Below are 21,756 nucleotides of genomic sequence, written 5' to 3'. Positions count from 1 at the left end.
AAGATAGCATGGAGAACATTACTCCTTATTTCCAGTTTATCCAATATATTTCTTTTAATCATTTATCTTAGTTTATTTTTGCCTACAGTACATTTTAAGCCTATAGGGCTGAAGGTTTATTCTTTTTGGAACAATTATCTACTTATGCATTCATCATAATAAGAGGAGTTTATTCAGAAACGATTGGTATATTTGTTATGATAGTTAGTCTTCAAGGAGACAGCATCACTAAATTCACAAAGTGGATGAGTCTACTGCTAAGTCCACAAAGTGGACGACCTTATCACTAATTCCACAAAGTGGACGAGTCTACTGCTAAATCCACTAAGTGGAAAAATTTATCACAAAGTACACAAAGTGGACGACCTTCTGATTAAATCCATAAAGTGGACAGGTAGATAAAAATGGCTTGAAATAAGTTTCAGCTAAGAGAAAGCTAATGCCGTTACCCATAAGGCTGACGGGTAGATAAAAACGGCTTGAAATAAGTTTCAGCTAAGAGAAAGCTGACGCCGTTACCCATAAGGCTGACGGGTATATGGAAAATGCTTGAAATAAGTTTATTTGTTCAATAAGAAGAGAAAGCTGACGCCGTTATTATTAAGCTGATGGGGTCTACGACAACGATTTAAAAATAAATTATTTTGTTAATTAGCAAAGAGAAAGACGACGTCATTACCCATAGGCTAACGGGCTCATCACAAGCAAAGCAGATGGTTTTTAACTTAGGTGGAAGAGAAAAATATGCCTTGAATATAAAGCAATACATTGAGAGTAACTGAAATAAAGTAATATTTTTACAAAAGCCCAAAACAACGGGCGTCAAACATTAAAATTCATTTATGTTCTACAAAAAGGAAAGGAAATGCTCAAGTTCATGGAGCTGGAGAGTCTTGAGGCTTCCCATCACCTTTAGTGATAATAGGCTGAACGCCAGGAGTAGAAGGGTCAACGGCATTAGGATCATCGTTAGGAGGATTTGCTGACGGGGTCAAAGTGATGGGCTTGTCCACGGCCGGTTGTACAAGAACAACGCTGTCATCCTTCTGGTCCGTCTCAAGCTTATTAGCTCCATCACTTTCCTCATTGACGGTGTCGCCCGCAGGAGTCGACGGAATAGGCTCGTCCATAGTAATCTTGGATGAATCCAAGTTGGGGTAAGCAGACTTGACCTGTTTCAAACAATCCTCTAACTCATCACCGTAGTAGACGGCACAAGCGTCTATAAAGGATTGCGAGTCCTTAAACTCCGTCACAGCGTCACTCCTAGCCGTTTCCACCTGACGTAGAATGGACTTCAGCTCCTTTTCTGCCGTCAGCTTGGCTTCTTTTTCTGACTTCCGTCGACGACCTTCCTCCTCCAACTTCTCCTTTAGCTTATTCACCTTCTTACCAAGGATATGGTTCGCATCCTTATATTATGCATGCCCATCGACCAGATTCTTAATACGCTTATGCAGACGGGTAATCACCCCCTCTTTAGCGACACACCTATCTGATAAGGCCTTCATGCGAACCATAGCCTACATTGCCAAAGAAAAAATGACGTCAAGTCATTAAAACTCGTCTGGCATCAAGATAAGAGATGGCATACCCGAGTAAGATCAAACAGGCCTGACGCCCCTATCTCAGTCATTGCCTGCTCAGCACATGGGTCCATCTCTTCATCTTTTAGAATGGACTACATCACCTCCAAGGCGTAATCCTTGTGAGTAAGAAGGCGACGGACGGGTCCCTGACTGACGAGGCTCGCTGCCGTCATCAACCCTTTGCCTGCCCCATGAGAGGACTTTGGAGTCGATGGCTTTTTAGAAGGTTTATCTCCAGGGGTGATGGCCACCTTTTTCCTAGAATGGGCGTCTTTCTCATCAGCCTTTCTCTTGGTTCCCGCTTTCTCGACAGTCTTAGGGGTAGACGAGGGTGTTAGTTCCCCTTTGGCTTTCCTCACCCCTTCCTTCTTCTTGGCAGTAGCAGCAGCCCATATTCTTTGTTTGGCCGCCTCCATTTCAACAAAAAGCACAAAGAGAAAATTAAAGGGGAAACGACACAAGGGAACAGATGGGTATGATTTGAGAAATACTTACGTCGACGGGAAATGGCGTTGAGCTTGCAAGCTTCTTCCATCGACTCCGGACCACCACAATACAAATGTAAAGCGTCAAGTGTGATCAAGTCCCGACACTTCCGATCGTCCAATGAGATAGCCGTCACTCGACGGATAAAATCCTCTTGTTCTGCGGTAATGTGTGGACGAACGTTAGCTGAAAAGAAAAGCAGATGTAGTTAGGAGTCAAATGAGTGAATTAAGTAAAGAAGTAAATGAGGTCAACCTGAGTCCCTAACGTATGCCCAAGTGTTGTCAAAAAAACCATGAGGCATCGATTCCTATTCCTCCTAATGGCATACCCAATTCGTCCCCTCTACAAAAGAGTATTTGCCCTTCCACTTCTAATTAAAATCAGGCATATCTAATACCAATTTTAACTTCTTCTTCCTTACTGCAAAATGATATATCCCCTTTGATGAGGAAATATGTTGGGGGCGGTAGTACCAAAAGAACTCGTCCAGGGTTAACTGATGGTATCCACCACTTAAACGACCCCACAGGATCTCGGCACCGATAAATGTTCGCCAGGCATTAGGGGCAATTTGGCTGACGGATATTCCCAAAAAATTAGCCAACTGACGGTGTAATGCCATCAGCGGTAACCTTAATCCTACCACGAACATGGAATCATACATGCCAACGTCCGCGGTTCGTCCTGAATAACACTTCTCACCCTCCTCGGGGAGACGGATTAGGATATCATCCGGTATTTGATAACGAGCACGTAGGTTATTAAAGACTTTGATGGACATCGACGGCAAGAATTCGTTGAAGGTCCAATTCGGGGGTAAAATGAAAGGGTGGTCGTCCCCGGGGGCCCCTGAGGTGCTCTCTAAAACCTCCTCACCACCGTCGTCATTACCCCTGGCACCAGATCTCTCTCTTTCCCTGTCACCCGTCCTTTTACCTTCGTCATGTAATCCTTCTTCCTCACTTTCATCATCCTTGTCTTCACCCTCATGCACCTCACTTTCACTACAACTCTCCACTTCCTCGTCAGAAGAATGGGCTAACGTTCCCCTTTCTGACGAACAGGAGAAGCCCTCCTCAGGCTCACGACCTGATTGAAAGACTTCGTTGTAACCTGCTCCCTCGCGGATCGACGATTGTTCACTCGTCACCTTTCTAGACATCTGACTACCTACAAGTGATGGATTCGTTCTAAGAACCTAAGACGATGACCTCGCTATAGAAACTAAGCTATAAAAACAAAAAATAAAATGAAGAAAAAACGAACTTACTAGTGAATCCTTAGCAAGAGACGCTCCTGTGAAAAGTGACGGTGTGAAAGCTGACAAACTTGTGAGGCTGTCGGACAAAGGAGATCAGGATGCGACGGTCTCTCCCTCAAAATCAGCAAAGGATGAAGCGACACGCTTGTCTAGACTCGGAGCCAATCAATCCGTGCCACGTATCCTGGCATTTAAAGAAGATGGCTCGAATTACCACACGTGAGTGGCATTCCAACAGTATTAACTCCATAACCCATCAACTATAACTGACGGGGTCATGGAGTAGGGGGCAGCTGATGAGGGTAATTTTATAATTAACTCATGATGAAATGAAAGGTGATGAATACAACACTCCCGGCAGGCTGAAGGGAGAAAACTGACGACCTTAGCTAAAGGGAGAAAAATGACGGCATGAAGCTAAAGGTTGTGGGCTGACGACTTTATGGGAATCAATGACATATGCTGACGACCTTATAAAATGGACGACTCGGCAGGCTGACGGGAGCAAAGGCTGAAGAAGACAAGTGAACCCGTCTATAACATTGCTTGGTTCCCACGCATGCGTGAGTAAGAAGAGTTCTTGCGTTACACGCACAACCCTAATTAAATGGACTCCTATAAAGAAAAGAACTCTAGAAGATACGCAAAACCCACGAGTTACTCTCCTGGAAGGAAAGAACTTCTTAACCAAGACATAAGTTTCGGCCCTACACTACTATAAATACCCCAAGACCTTCACAAAGTAAGGTACGCGTAATTCACCTCAGCTCTAGCACTTTAGAGTTGCGAATAAGATATTTTTCTCTAACTTGACCGTCGGAGGGTATTTGGCCGGTACCATATCAGTACTCTTCTGAAGGTCTTTAGCTTTCGTGTTGTGCAGGTTCTTCATCGGGAGCATGTGAGGACCGTGTGATTTACTGACAATTTTTGGCATCATCAATGAGTAATAGGTATGTGTGCAGTACAAGTAATGTGAGTAAGCTACAAGTACAGTATACTTATCCTAGCCTAATGAGCTAATCTAGTCTAAGCTATACACTAACAACAATTATAGATGGAATGAAGAAGATATTGGAGGGCGTAATGGGAATTTGATTGACACATAAGACCACTCCCAGAAGGTCATAGGGAGACTTCTTTTGCTATTACTTATGGAATGGAGGTAGTTATCTACTTAGGGTATGGATCTGAATTTGTAACTCTTCTTTTCATACTTTGAGGATCCAAACCCCGAGAAAGTATATGTACTACTAACCCAGTCTACAACTACAAAAGTTAGGCCCTTTTGTAGTTGTTTTGTAGTTGTACTTTGGTTATGTAATGTATTATAAATCCGGTTTAAAACACTATTATTATTTTCGTGTGTGCTCTAATAAGTATTATTGTTTACTCAAAAAAAGAAAAGAAAAAAGAATAGGAATATTTATCCCACATTGGCTGTGTGTGTCTTGTGGCCGTTGTTTATAACTCAGTTTACAACTACAAAGGCTAGACCTTTTTGTAATTGCATTCGGGTTATATAATGTAATATAAATCTGGTTTAAAACCTATTATTATTTTTGTGTGTGTTCTAATAAGTATTACTGTTTACTAAAAAAAAAAAAAAAACAGCAATATTAAAATTATTAAGTTACCCATTTTATCTAAAGACAAAAATATCTTCCCTTTTTTTTTTTTTTTCCTCTCCTTCAAATCGGAGTATCACATATTTGTTTTTCAAGGGGTTCCTCGAGGGTTTTTGTTTATAAGAGTTTATCAAGTTTGCGATCACTTAGGTAGCTTCAAAATCGATATCATTTGTATGTCCTTTACCCTTGTTTAGGGTGATTTCCAAACTTGCGGGGAATCATTGGACCCTCTTTGGATGAGATTTTGTTGCTTATCATTGTCTTAACACCCTTAATTCACAAATCTATATATAAATATATATTAACACCCAAAACTCAGAAAATCTAATTAGATCTCAATTGAATTCTCAATATTATGCCATGTGTCTCATCTAATTTTTAATTTTTGTGTCAAGTGAATTATTGAGCATAAGAATTAAAGATTCCAAATCCAGTTAGATTCTAAATTGGATTTCAATATAGTCAAATTTTGTGCCACATGTCCATATGCTTTTTAAATTTTTGTGACAAGTGAAATATTGGGTACAAAAACTTAAAAGTCTAAATTCAATTAAATTTTGTTTGTATATGTTTAGACCCCTTAGAGTATCCACAATGGTGGTGCTAAAAAGCTAAAAAACTATTTTTAGCACCACCATATACAAAAACGATGCTACATTGGTGGTGGTATAGGTAAATTTTTTACCTACACAGCAATAGTGCACAACTATATTCCCCCCTCAATTTAAATATTATTTCATTGCTTTATTTTTTTTAAAAAAAAAATCTTTATCCTCTACCCAACAATTCAGATCACTCTCTCTCAACTCTTAACTCTCTCTCAACTCTCACCGCCGCTAGCCCACTCTGAAGCTCAATCATCCTTTCACCGCCGCCAGACCAAGATAGAAGAGTCTATGGAGTCAGAGCTGCACGTGGTCGTGTTAGTAAGTTCTACTTGAGGTATCTTTAGATTTAGGGTTTAAATGTATTGTAATCTTCCATTCTATCATATTGGATTTGTTTACTTTGAGGATAGTTAGGTTAAATCCTCTCCAAATTTTTACTTTGAAATGATTGGTTTCATTGGCTTTCCTAGGTCGTCATATTACTTTTTTCTTTACTTTTTTGTACTGAGTAATATGTTTGCATGTGTTTAATTTAGATTTTATAATTAAACTAAGTAAATACTTGGCTAATTCATTAGGTTAAACTATTCTGTTTTTAAAGGGTCTAAGAAAACAAACAAATTACCTTAAGAATTCCAAACAATCATAATTGACTACTTTGTGACATAGAGTAATACTCATTTTTTATTACCCATGTCCTGTTTTGGGTTACATATGGCCGGACCCAAGCTGAAATCTAAAGAGTGTGTTACCATTTCATGAAAATTCAATTTATGTTTTAGCTCAGGAGGGAGGCCTGTTCTCATTCATCTGTATAGTTTTCAGTTTTGTTGAATAAAATTCTTCTCTTCAGCCAACCAAAAAAAAAAAAAAAGGGGTTCTTTTTGAAATATCATTTTTGTTGCTATTGTTGATGTTTTTTTGTTTTGTTTTTTTTTTTTTTAATTGTTTTAAAGCTTCTTGGTATCATTTGCATTGCCCTAGTACTGAACTTGTTATTTAAACTATACACTTCCCCTTTGTGGGGTTTAAGGGTCCGTTTGGCTAGAGGCTAGGAGTGGAAAAATAGGAGGATAGAAAATGATAAGAGAATGGAAAAGTAGGAGGATAGAAAAAAATTTAATTTATCTCATTTGGTTTTGTTGGGAGTGAAAAAGTAGAGGGATAGAGAAAGTGAATTTGTATAAATTTACTCATATACCATTGTTTAAAAATGATGCCCAATTAAAAAAAAAAGTGACCAAAAAAAAAAGCAATCACTCAAATTTAAAAAAAAAAATCATGTAAAAAAAAAATACGTCTAGTTAAACAAAAAAAGAAAAAAAAAATCAATCAACCAAATTAGAATCCCCATCCAATTTTCTTCCCATTTTGGGGAAAAAACATTTTAAGGGGTTAGGGTAGAAAACACTCGGGCCCCACCAGTACATATTAGCCTTTGCATACATATCTTGCTTAATATCTGAATCAATACATATTAACTCATTAATCATTACAATTAAAAGGAATAAAATAATCTCTCTCTCTTTCAACATGGTATTAAACATTTTCACTAACTCCTCATCTTTCATATTAACTCTCACATCTTTATATATATATATATATATATATATATATATATATTGTAATATAAATCAATTTTAATTATATAATATTAGAATGCTCCAACACATTATATTTGAGATACAAACATTTATTCTTCAAAAAAAAAAAAAAAAGAGATACAAACATTTATTACATAGCTAGTTTTCTTGGTAGTATTCAACTCATTAAAATAAATAAATAAATAAATAAAGTAGCTCATGTTGTGTCACTTTCATCTATAGGAAATTCCTATAGGCAACAAGTGATTCCAAAAGCCTAACATCATAGCCCTCTCAAATGGACATGCGGGTGTAATTAGGGTTTGGGGAATTAGAGGTTCGACTGAACACATTGGTCTCCCTAGATAGCATTGGAAAACAATGCCTCTGGTATTGTGTAGGCTGCGGCAAAGGCAACAGTAGCAATGAGAACTACAATAATGGAACATCCTTCAGAGGTAGGGTTTATTTATTCTACAGCTTTTTCCCTGAGTTCTTTGTTTGTTTTATCGTAAAAGCCCTCTGCACATTGTTGCTGTGGTCATTAAAATGGGATGGCTTATGTTTCTTCACATTCTGCTCATGACAATAAAAGAAACAATAATGACATAAAAGAAAATCATAATTTTAGTTATTGATCCAAGCATAAAGTTTTTCAGTAAACTTGGTCATAGATTAAGACTATAATTTCATTTAATATTTTTTTATATTGAAAGTGAATTGTAACAAATTTCTTATTGGATTATATTTTCTTCATGTATCTTTCAATTTTGCAAAATATCTTTAAAATCATAGATTAATAACTATATCAATCAAATATTTAAATTTCACTTTTTTATAGTTTAAAATTATGTATTAAAAATAAATTTATGAATCATCAATTAATAACATCTGATTGGCTCGAAACTTGGCATAAGTGTTAAAAACATATATGTGCATTACACTTTTTCTCAACTTCTTATAGAAACTATACATTTTCCCTAGGTGGGGTTTAAACCTCTTAGAGCATCCACAGTAGTGGAGCTAAAAATTTAGCTTTTTAGCTCCACAAAAAGTTACTTTATTTATTTTACCTACACATTTTACAAAACATGCTGCAACAGTGGATCTATTTTAACTTTCAACACAATAAAATAATATAAATCTCACAATAAAATAATATATCCACTACAATAAAATAATATATCCACTATAATAAAATAATATATTCATTACAATAAACAACAATCACAACCAACCACAACCGCTATCACTACCACTACCGTCGCTGCCACTGACTCTTCCACCACCACCGCAATCGCTACCGCCGCCCACCATCACCACCACCACCGACTCTTCCACCGCCACCGCCGCCACGTAATAGAATAATATATTCCCTACAATAAACAACAATCACAGCCACTACCATCACCACTGTAACTACCACCACCGCCATTGCAACTGCCACCACCATTGCAACCGCCACCATCAAAAGAATTATTTTTTTCTCACCAATATTAAATAGTAATAATCTACCACTTAAAATTTGTTGCAAAAATATTATGGAACATTTCTTAATTTTAATTTCTTATTATTCTTTATTTTATTTTTCTTATTTATCTTATTTGTTGGTTTCATCCAAATACACGTTTTTTTTTTTCCTCTTTGTTTTTCTCCTCCACACACGTAGTCCTCTTAATCTCTTCCACCCTCAGCCACACCTTTTAACTTTCAACCCTTTCTTTTTTTTTTCATTGTTTTATCTTTTGTTACTTTTTCTCCTCATCTCCTTCTCCATTATTCAATAACCTCCCATCTCCACCGCTTCATTTCTTCAATCTTCTGTACTTTTCTTTCCATGGCTAGCTTGAGCTTCATCATTATTTAAGTTTCTTTAAGTTTCTTCTGTACTTTTCTTTCCGATGTTTGCTTCTTCTTCTTCTTTTTTTTTTTTTTTTTCTTTTTTTTTTGAGTTTGAGCTAATCGGCGGTGAGCTCAAAAGGATCGGCGGTCAAACTCAACCAAAAACCCAGATCAAACTCAGAAGGATCGGCGGCATGGGTCTGAGCTAATCGGCGGCTTGGAACAGCGTGGGTCTAAGCTAATCGGTGGCGGCGACATTGACGACGAGTCAGTCCAGCGACGATAAACACAGTGAGGAGACTGGAGTTGAGAGAGTGAGCTTGAGAGAGAGAGAGATGAGATGAAAGTGAATGAGAGACAGAGAGAGGCATGGTGATAAAAGAAAGGAAAAAAAATGGAGCAAAAACCCAGAAGGATCGGCGGTGAGCTCAGAAGGATCGGCGGTCAAACTCAACCAAAAACCCAGATCAAACTCAGAAGGATCGGCGGCGTGGGTCTGAGCTAATCGGTGGCTTGGAATGGCGTGGGTCTGAGCTAATCGGTGGCGGCGACGTTGACGACGAGTCAGTCCGGCGGCGGTAAACACAGTGAGAAGACCGGAGTTGAGAGAGTGAGCTTGAGAGAGAGAGAGAGATGAGATGAAAGTGAATGAGAGACAGAGAGAGGCACGGTGATAAAAGAAAGGGAAAAAAAATTGAGCAAGTGGTATTATTTTATTTTTCAACTGGGATAAAATTTTTTTTTTTAGCTTTGAGCTACAGTGCACATGTAGAGATACATGTGTACTGTAGCTCAAAGCTAAAAAAAAATACCTATACCTCCATTGCTGGAAGGTCATTTCTTGTGTTTTGGTGGAGCTAAAATAACTATATAGCTATTTAGCTCCACTGCTGCAAATGCTCTTAGATATGAACAAAAACTGGCGAAAAAAAGAGGTACAAACATTTATTCAACACATAATTTTGAGATGCACTATATTTGAAATACAAACATTCATTACATAGCTTTTTAGCATAGTATCCAACATTTAAATAAAATAAAATAAATTATTGGTAGCTCATGTTGTGTCACTTTCATTTATAGGAAATTCCTGTAGGCAACAAGTAATCCAAAAGCTTAACGTAATATCTCTCTCAAACGGACATGGTGTACTGTGGATATGGGGAATTGGAGGTTTGATGGAACGTTTTGGTCTCACTAGATATATAATGACTGAGAAATTACTTGCCATGCCTTACTGAGCAAGTACTTGTAGGTTTTTGACAGTGCTAAACAGAGAGGGAAATATGAAAGTACAAAGAGTCCAACTGGCATGAAAGACATGGCATATAGGAGCACTTTTGTCCACCCTTCCCCATTCTTTATCATGAGAAGAACTGTTGCTGCAAATGATAGCATCATCATGGAGACATTTTGGAGACAACGGGTGCTCTATTGAAAACCCTGCCAAAATTCTAGAAGCAAGATCCAAGCCATCAAAACTGTGCATCAAGTGAGCCTCAACTATTGTGATAATATGTAGACTACACTATAGTACTATGGCATGAAGAGTAGTATGGATGTGTTTGTATTTGAATATATGGATGCATGTACACCTAAAGCATATGAGAAAAAAGGGAGCTTGAAGTGTAACACCTCAAACCAACGCAACTCGTCTTGCAATTCAAGTTCAGGCCCTTGCATCTTCTCAGGCACATAATCCTTTACTTTTTTTCTCAACTGTATGTAGTATATGGAATTCCCATCTTCGTCAATTTTTCGTGTTAGCCTCCTCATTGGTAACTCCATATTTCTTACAAGCTCAAAAATATTTAATTGGCGATATTTGATTGCTATATGCAATATGTTTTGTTGGGAAATTTAGATCCCAGTTGATAGAATTAACAAGTTTTAAACCAAGTTGTTAATTAGATTTATTATGCGTAAAACTTGTTAAAACAAACAAACATCAATATCATGTCAAAACTAAGTGCAGCGGAAAAATAAATAAGACAAGATATGATGACCCAGGAAAACCAATGAAACCAACCAATTTCACAGTAAAAAACTTGAGGAAAAACCTTCCTGAAAAGCAATCCACTATAGTAAAGAAAAGTTTCAGATTTAGTACAAAACCTTAGTCCCTAGACTCTACAATCCCCGTAGATGAACTCACAGTAGAAACCTTCTACCGCTTCAGAACCTCTGAATACTTCAATATATGAACGTCACACTTTGATGCACGAATCCCAGTACATGACTAACCAATTGTGTGGATCCCAGTATGCGACTTCAATTACCAACTAGAGAAAAAAATGTCGGTTGCAAAGTTCTTCGCTTCCTCAACAATGAAGATCAATAAGCACTTGGTTACAAAACCCTAAGGCGTAAAGACACAGTAGCTTCTTTTAGAGAGAATAAGGCTTCGGTCACCTTTTGCATATGTTTTCCTTGTATTCTTTTATGTGACAGCCTCCAAAATAATCCTTATATATGTCTAGGGTTGTGAGCAAAGAAACCCTACACAAATACAAAAGCCTAGCCCAAAAATCAGATCTGAAATTTCTGATTTCCGTAACCTCGATAGATAGCCTCGATAGATAGCCTCGATAGATAGCATCTGTCGAGCCTCATTAAATCTCAATAGATAGTTATCTGTCGAGTAGCTGTCCAGCAGCTATCCGCAGGTGTCCAACTTTAGTAAACACATTTTCTTCACTTGTTTCTTGGTCCAATCTTCATGGTTTTAATATTAGACTTGAACAACATGTTCTTTGAAGTATAAAACACATCCTAGATCAATCCAAATACAAGTAAAGTGCGTTTTGTCAAAGGATTAGCCAACTACATAAAATAATGTCCTTAACAATCTCCCCCTTTGGCAATTCGTGACAAAACCACAACAAACAAATGAACATATAAGAGAAGTCATAAATCACTCAACTCATACTCACTTGTTGAATACAATAAAATCTACCCTAACACAAACTCTTGAAAAACTTTACAAGAAGAGAGTTCAAGGCATGGAAGACTTTGACAACCTATATTTCTGAAACACTTTAAACAAAACTCATCAAGGTATCTTAGTGTGAGACAGAAATAATAGATTGCATACAAATAAAGAATCATGTGTATAAAGATAGAAAAGAAACAACACATGTAAAGATAGGTAAAGAAAAAATACATCATCACATATATATCAAAGATAAGCATAATGTATGTAAACATGGTCACAAGATCTAAGGTACAAGAAGAAGAAGCTAAAAGTAGCTCCTGCAACAACAAGGAGGTAAACACTCACCTTAACAAGATGAAACACATCTCCCCCTTACAAAGGAATGTATTTCTCCTCCTAACTTGTAGAATCTTAAAAAGAAACCACAAATCCTCCAATTTCTCCCCATTTTTGTCACGATTGACAATGGGTACAAAAAGCTAAAACGCTTCACTCGAGAAACATAAAGATGATCAAGAATGATTAAGGGGGTACAAAGAATCCATATAAATACATGAATGTAATGAAACAAGATGCTATGGATGACAAGATAAAAGAAACATGCAAAACATGTGAAAAACAATGCATGCAGAGGATCTCAATGGATCAAGAGGTGTCGAGAAGCTATCGAGCATACTTCGATAGATCGAACAGCTATCGAGAAGTTATCGAGGAGACAGAAACTTTCTCGATCAATCCACCTAGCTATCAAGAAGTGTCGAGATTGCGATAAGAGGCAACAGAAGAACTCGACAGATAAGCCAAGTATCAAGAGGTGTCGAGGAAGTGTCGAGATAGCTTAAAAACAGTTTTTCAAGAAGAGAAAAAACATAGATATGAATGCAATCAAACATGCAATTCAGCCAATGACCCAACCAACATTTTAACCTCTCAAAACATCTCTCAATCAACAAAAAGTTAAGCACATGGATCCCAAAACACACACTCACACACTAAACAAGTCTAACCGATTTTATATTTCAAAAATAAGTCAAGACGGTTTAGTGAGTATACATCAACACATGTAAACTTTGTGATGACCAAATCACATTGTACCTGCACATGTATCAAAAGTAGCAAAGAATATTGCGTGTTGTGTGTGAAAACATCGCAAGATTGCATAAGTGTCTCTATGTTATGACGATTTGAGATATAAGAAAATCACTTTAACTCACACACAATCATAACTATTTGATGGGGACTATCACCTTCGAGGTACATCCTACAACTCTCACATCTCCTAGAAAACACGCTTGCAATCATATTTAAAGCATTTTGTTCTTTTTGCTTTTATTTTCTTTGCATATTTTATTTTTATTAAGCAAACCATGCATGGGTATATAAAGGAGAGAAAAGAAATACCAAATTATGTTAAGCTTTTGACATTGCACTTTTGCTATACCGAAGTATACAGATGTCATATCATGATTGGCGGGCAACAGTGGTGAGATGGTTATTTATGCCTTTCTCTTAGGATTTTCTAGTCCTACCCGTCAAAAAGAGTGATACGAGTGTTAAGTTTAGAGATCACTTAACCTTACTTATCACAAACAAAGAGCCATAAAGCTCAATTGCTTAATTGTGCATAGGAATGCTCATTTAAGCTACATGAGATACAAAGTTTAGAAAACTCTATTTCAAAGGCCATTTTAAGGTTCACAAGAACCGATGTGCACAAACACAATGTTTTTGTATTTTTCAATTTTTTTTTGAAAACAACACAAAATAAAAACTAAACAACCAAACAAAAACAGACAACAACATGAAAGCATGAAAGAAAGATGCAGATGCATGAAGGAAAGATAGAAAAAAAAATGCAAATGCATGAAAGCATGATTCCAAAAGCAAATAAGAAATCAAGCAAAGAGAGTCCTACTTTATATAGAAAGAATTAAAGCAGAGGACAAACATAAAAGAAAATTAAGTCTTAGGCTCCTTTCTCACCCATATACCACGAGTTTTTGGCCATGAAGATGAAAAGGCACGTGTCCTAGTATGTTTACTAAAGGACATAGAAGAATTAAAATTCTCTTGCAATTGAGTTAAAAAGCTCAAGGCTTTTAATAACTCTCCAAACAAAGGTGTAGGTCCTTGAGAGGAAACCTGTGACCGTTTGGACACTTACTTTTGAAGATACAACTTAAAGCAATTAGGAGAAATGTGTCCAGAAACACCACAATGGTGACAAACATGAGGTCTAACAAAGGATTTAGAATTAGCCAAAGCAGTTTTGGATTTCATACCTTTATTACCTTTCTTGGATTGAGGCACAATGACAGTCCTTGATCCAGAAGCCGTGGAAGAGGAGGGGTCGGAGGAGACAGCATATCCTAAGCCAATCTTATCAGAACTAGACTTTTGAGCACTCAAGATCTCTTCAAGTTTTGCACTAGACATTCTCTCCATTTGAGTTCTAGCTTGACTAAGCTTAACCTCAAGATTCTTAACCTTCTCTTCTAATGAGGTGTTCTCCACAATGAAAGTCTCAACTAACCTTGTAGTCTCATCCAATTTGACTAACAGATCAGACTTTTCAGTTTTTACATCATTAAGTTATTTTCTACAAAAATGAAAAGTCTTTTCAGATTTTATGAATTCAGTGCATAGCTTATCATAGGCCTCCTGAAGGGTCAACTTCTTGGGTACTTCTTCATCAGAAGAATCATCACTGTCACTAGCACTCTCCACAATCACCTTATCGGTTGAAGCAGCAAAGGCCATAACATGACTACATTTATCCACATACTCATTAGAAGAGTCATTCTCAATGTCACTCCAAGTAGCAACCAACCCTTTATCTTCTAACTTCTTGGCATTTTCCCTCATAACGTAGTTTGGGCACTCTATCCTCATATGACCAAAACTCTTGCACTCACGGCATTGGATTAGGAGCTTCTCATTCTTACCCTTCCTAAAGGATTTAGATTTCCTAGGAGGTTTGCCCTTATCCTTTTTCGTAAACTGAAGAAGCTTGATAATCTCATCAGTTATGAAGGTTAGATCCTTATCCTCATCCTCATCTTCATCTTCATCTTCATCTTCATCCTCATCCTCATCAGTTTCCACCTTTTCCCATTGAGCCTAATTCTATCTCAGAGGTTTGAAGGTTCCCTACAAGCTCAGTCAAAGGAATTTGATCAATGTCCTTTGCTTCTTCAATGGCAGTGATCTTGGCATGGAATCTTTCAGGTAAGGACCTAAGAATTTTCCTAACTATTTTTGGATTCTGCTATAGACTCTCCAAGGTTGAAGGCAAAATTTAAAATATTCTTGAATTTAGCATAGAACTCATCAAAGGTCTCATTCTCCTCTATCCTTATTTCTTCAAAGCTACTAGTGAGTTTTTGAAGTTTCACAGTCTTTATAGCCATGGTACCTTCATAGGTGGTCTTAAGAATGGTCCATGCTTCCTTGGCAACTTCCATGGATGATATTTTCTTGAATTCCTCATTGTTCACCCCATAAAATTAAGCATTCAAGGCCCTACTGTTGAAATTTGCCGCTATGATTGTTGCATCATCCCAATCCACTGGCGATTCCTTTGGCTTAAGCTAGCCAACTTCAACAGCTTGCTATACCTGTTCACCTAAAGCTTGCAAAAAGACTTTCATACGAACTTTCCAGTATGTATAATTAGTGCCATCAAATAAAGGAGGAATTAAAAGAGATTGTCCACGATCCATGACAACGGGGGTCAAGGATCACACTCAGGAAATTAATCCAATCAGAGTGTACCCGCTCTGATACCACTTGTTGGAAAATTTAGACCCCGGTTGATAGAATTAACAAGTTTTAAACCCAAGTTGTTAATTGGATTTATTATGTATAAAACTTGTTAAAATAAACAAACATCAATATCATGTCAAAACTAAGTGCAGCGAAAAAATAAATAAGACAAGAGATGATGACCTAGGAAAACTAATGAAAGCAACCAGTTTCACAGTAAAAAACCTGAAGGAAAACCTTCCCGAAAAGCAATCCACTATAGTAAAGAGAAGTTTCAGATCTAGTACAAAACCTTTGTCTCTAGACTCTACAATCCCAGCAAATGAACTCACAGTAGAAACCTTCTACCGCTTCAGAATCTCTGAACTTTTCAATATATGAACGCCACCCTTTGATGCACGGATCTCAGTATGTGACTAACCAATTGCGCGGATCTCAGTACGCGACTTCAATCACCAACTAGAGAAGAAGATGTTAGTTGCAAAGTTCTTCACTTCATCAACAATGAAGATCAAGAAGCACTTGGTTACAAAATCCTAAAGCGTAAAGACGTAGTAGCTTCTTTTAGAGAGAATAAGGCTTCGGTCACCTTTTGCATATGTTCTTCTTGTATTCTCTTATGTGATGGCCTCCAAAATAAGCCTTATATATGTCTAGGGTTGTGAGAAAAGAAACTCTACACAAATACAAAAGCCTAGCCAAAAAATCAGATCTGAAAATTCTGATTTCCGTAACCTTGATAGATAGCCTCAATAGATAGCATCTGTTGAGCCTCATTAAACCTCGATAGATAGTTATCTGTCGAGCAGGTGTCCAGCAGCTATCCGCAGGTATCCAGCTTTAGTAAACACCTTTTCTTCACTTGTTTCTTGGTCCAATCTTCATGGCTTTAATATTAGACTTGAACAACATGTTCTTTGAAGTATTAAACACATCCTAGATCAATCCAAATACAAGTAAAGTGCATTTTGTCAAAGGATTAACCAACTATATAAAATAATGTCCTTAACATGTTTCGCCCTCTCTCATCAATATGCTCAACTGCTTGGGGGTATACTTGTGGAGGACAGGTTTACTTTGGTCTGTTCCAGGATAAGTAGTTTCCCATCAAAGATCTCTTTCTATTAGGAACTCGGCAAGCTGCAAAGCTGATTTATATTTTTCCGCCTGCCTTTTAGTACTTTTCTGTTTGACTGGATTACAATTTAAGTAGACTGTTCATTAAACGGAAGTTAATTAGCAATTTTTGAATATATAATTGATTATATTATAAAATTATAGGGAAAATAAGACCAAGCTCTTCTATTCCATCTGAGAATATAACATAGTGACTTTGATGAGAGGAAATTCTTTAGTAATTTAGTTATTTAGTCACAAAGTTATGTCTTATCTTTTTAGGTGGAAAATAAATGAAAATAACTGTTTTATATATATTAATTTAGACCTTGAAATGTTAAAAAAAAAAAAAAATCATGTTTCACCTTTTGGCATCCACAATAAATCATTAATATTTTATGAAAGCACAACAATGATAATGGTAATATTGCCGGTGGCAACAATGACCGCAAAAGTGATGCTGATGGCAATGATAGAAGTTATGGTAGCAGCGATAAGGCCAGGGTGGGAGCAAGAATGAATTGTGGAAGATCTCTCTCTCTCTCCCTCTATTTTTATTGATTTTGGAAAAGGTTTTTGTTGTCCTAGCTAGGATAAACCAACAAATAGAAAATTTGAAAAATATTTTTGTCAAACAAATGGAGCATTATTAAAAGAATCACTTGTTAAATTTTTATTTAATGGCATTTAATTACTTTAATTAGAATACCTTTCAATTGTACCACTTTCGTATAGGGAAATATCTTATAACAAGCAAGAATACATATCTATCAAAAATTAATCATGCTTTCGTCTCTTATTAGGTCAAGAAAGAAAGGAAGAAAGGGAAAAAATATTATTAGATTATATTATAAAATCGGTAAATATTCTCTCACATTTATTTTTATATACTTGTACACTCAAGATTAACAATGATACGTAATATTTTACACATTTTAAATCGCAAATTATCAAAGTTAACAAGTAAAATGTGAAAAAGTGGATATGTATGAAATTTTTTGAAAAGAATTGTGTGAGAGAATCGTCACCCTTATAAAACTCACATTATAGTAACAAAAAACTCTCTCTCTCTCTCTCTCCATTTGATGCTGGCAAACCACACCACGCACTAAGAAATACCATACACTACAATTTAAAATCTAGGTAACTAGTACAAAATTATATACAAAAAAAGGAAAAGGATAGGAAGAAATACAATGGAAAATAGTTACCACAGAAATTATTCATCTAGAATTTAGCCAATATATGTGCAAAAACAACCGTCATTCAACTCACCATACTACTAATTGCGATCCTTATCCAACTAGATTATTAATAACTGATTTCTCAGTTTAACAAAAACCACACACATATCATGTTCTCTAACTCGTCAACGAAAGTTTATAAAGATACACAATGCAATCCCATCAAGACCATTGTTTTGTACGACTTGATGGGGAAAATGTAGCGGGAAGCCACGAACTAAACACATTAAAGTTGTTGTTTGGTTTGCCGAGATGTGCTTTTAATGTGATGCACATCAGCTTAATGTTACATTAAGATGTTTGTCATAAGTAATGTAAGATTACCTCTATTTAGTAAGGTGATGTGATTAAGGAGTGATTACATAAAAAGATTCAAAGTTTAAATCCTATTTTAGAGTAGGTTTTCGGGCTTTTAAATTTCAAATAAAATTCTAAAATTTTCATCTTGATTATTCATTTTCAAAATTATGAGTAATAATGGAATAGAGAAAATAGGAAAACTATTAATAAAATTTTATGTTTCATTTAGGAAATCAAATTCGAGTTTTATCATAATTGTTTTCTCAGTTTAAGTAAAACTTTATCTCTTTAAATAAAATAGGTTCTATCATGAATTTAATTATTAAAACTCATTATTATGTGAGAATAGTGAGCATAGATTTATTTTACTCTATGAATATTTTATAATTACCCTTTTAAGTGGAGTTATCTCTCTATTATCCTTGTTCGTTAGTTATCAAATTGATTTATGAACAAAAATTCTAGACAAAACACAGATTTTAATAAATGATTTTTCATTTTTCTCTACTTCATAAATATTTAGAATAATAATAATAAAACGAAGTTATAGGCATGTAGGTTCAGAACTAAGTCGACTACTTCAAGTACACTCATCTATAACTAGTTAAGATATAAAGGGAATAAACAGAGACATCAACTTGAAATGTTTTCATAATTTAAAGACTTTAATTAATAAAAGTAAATGTTTAGAACTATATATATTTTTGTAAAATTCTAGTACTCGATATGAAATATATTACAAATTCTGAGCCTTATAGTTTATAAGGTGCATTTTAACCCATTAAAAAAATAAAAATAAAAATAAATTATACGAACACTATAAGTCTATGAATTAATAAAGATTGATTATACCAACCAAAATTGACAATTTTATCGAAGAATGTCCTTTCATTGTCATGCTGAAAAGCTCCAGGGTTGCATGATAGAAGCTGAAGGCTAGTCATGCCATCCGCATCTCGTTCAGCAACTAATTGTCCGAACTTATTTGCAATTTGAAATGCCAACTCTGTTTTCGAATTTTAAATATGAAAGGAAAAACACACAAAAAAGGTACAGAAAATGTAGTCTTTAAATTACATAAAGAGCGGGCAAAACTTAGGTGCAATGGACCTACTGTGTCATGACAAAATGGAAATGCTACATACCTTCTTACAATTTTGTTTTACAAATTTTTAAATGTATGAAAGATTATTGATAAGGAACAAAATAATACTAAGGATTGACTCATATAAGAATTAATAGAATTTATTACATCAATAATTTGTAAAAAAAAAATTATAAGGAAATTTGTGTTTGTAGCATTATTTTCATTCATAATCACATCGGTCCTGTGCACTACAAACATTAACCCAAGCCAAGTCCCAAAAAAGAGAAATATATGTCTCCATGGTTTTATGATTTTAATCTTTTAAGGAGTGGGAGAACTAACCGAAGTGCTCTGAAAGGATGGCCATGTGTAGAATAGTGGTTTTATCTCTCCTCTGCAGGAAGACTTTCTGATTGACTTCATCGTAACCAGAGACTTTTTTGGCTAGAAAATCGTACATGTCTTGCTTGCCATAACGAGCGGTCCGGAAAAGAGCTGTCTCTCCAAGGTTGTTACGCATGCATAACAACCCGGGAGCTTTCTCCAATACTTTCCTCGCCACCTCATGCTCCATTGGATATGGCGGTCTCGTGGAGGATAGTGTTTCCGTAAAGGTTTTGGCGAGTCAGTTTATCAAGATGGCGATCAGGTAAGTCTTGCAGTCTCAGTACCAAGTCAGGTTTCTTGGCGTAAGTGGCAGCCTGAAGCACTGTGTCATCGTGTATAGTCAAAATATGCAATCCGTGCTCCTCAAAATCTTCACACAGCTTTATCACTTCTTTCTCGTCTTCTCTCTGCAAAGCATCGTACACTTTCGCGTTTAAACGGTACTTTTCTGGCACGCATCGTATCGATTGAGGTGTGTTAACTTGTTGGAGCTGCAAATTTATCAATGGATCAGAACGTGCAGTCATAGCGCGCATGAGGCTAGTTTAAACAGTATTTTCAACGATCATTAAAGTGATTTTTAATAAAAATAGAAGTCACCTCATGAAGCATTTAAATCTCCTCACCCCCTCCCATTAGAGTCAAAGCTCACCTATCATTTAAAAATAAAAAATAAAAACGAAAGTCTTCCATTTCTCGGATGCCAATACTACTTAGGGTCCGTTTGGATATAACTTATTATTGAAAACTGAAAATATTGTAGCAAAATAATTGTTAGATGTATAAATAGTGCCGTGGAACTTATTTTTAATAAAAAAATTGGCTGAAAAGTGAAGTTTGTGGGTCCCGTGAACAATACACGGGACCCACAGATGTGATAAAAGGGTTGAAAAGTCAACAATTCACGGCTACTATTCATTAACAGTATCATGAATAGTAGAATTTGTCCCCCTAATGCGTGCAGCATCAGAAAGAAAAAAAAAAAAAAAAAAGGAAATGTGAAAACACAAACGCAGCCAAATTAATCCGTATCCAAACAAATACTTAATGGTGATTGAGTACGATTTAAAAAGGGAGCAAAATCGCGCCAAGAACTTTCTTTTTCTTTTTTTTGAGGAACAATGGCACCAATAATTTTTTTAATATTAATTGGTGTTATTCCTCACTTATAATTTCATTTATTTTTATTATAAACCATATGTTAGCAGATATTGTGTTTTTGAGTTGAAGTTTAATATCCTAAATTAAATAACAAATATCTATAAATTCAATTAATTCAATTAATTATGTGTGAGGAAAGACTGCAAAGTGTTAAGTACCATATGACACCAGTTTGATAATAGTTACCATATTTTAATTCATAAAGTTTAGTAATTCAAGTAAAAAATTTCCACGTGTATATATATATATATATTGAGAAGAAATTTCACCATATAATTTGGAGCAAGGTTCAACAACAAATAAATGAAAAAATTATTTTACTACATTTGTATAACTGTAGCCCATGTACAAAATGCTTGAGGGTCTGGGGAGAAAGGGTTCGAGTTGCGGGATTAGCAGCATGTTGTAATTATTTCTCAAAAAAAAAAAGTCCCAACAATGACTACATAATAATCAATATAACAGTGAAATAATAATAAGAGGAAGAATATAAATATAATAAATTAATAACAATTACAGTAATTAACAAGGTGGCAGCATCAATAACTATTACAAAATGGCTTTATAATTCAATTAATTAGCACATCTTGATATTTCCAAATCATTTAGTGTTTAATTCATTTATCTCCTACTGCAATTATCAAATAATAAAAAATAAAAAATGACAATGATCAATAGTAGTGGTCAAATAATACTTACTGTAATGATACTATTTTTTTATGTATAAATAATAATATATAATGAAATTTCGCACTGGT

General features: G+C 35.7%; 1 pseudogene; it reads right to left on the bottom strand.

Moving 5' to 3' along the window:
* Positions 1-10,237: 10,237 nt before the first annotated feature.
* Positions 10,238-20,364, bottom strand: LOC142635643 (uncharacterized; annotated as a pseudogene).
* Between the last annotated feature and the right edge of the window lie 1,392 nt (positions 20,365-21,756).

Source organism: Castanea sativa, chromosome 5, assembly GCF_040712315.1.
Source record: "Castanea sativa cultivar Marrone di Chiusa Pesio chromosome 5, ASM4071231v1".
Taxonomy (NCBI): domain Eukaryota; kingdom Viridiplantae; phylum Streptophyta; class Magnoliopsida; order Fagales; family Fagaceae; genus Castanea; species Castanea sativa.
Note: the sequence above shows the minus strand (reverse complement) of the source record. Positions and strands in the feature narration are given on the sequence as shown.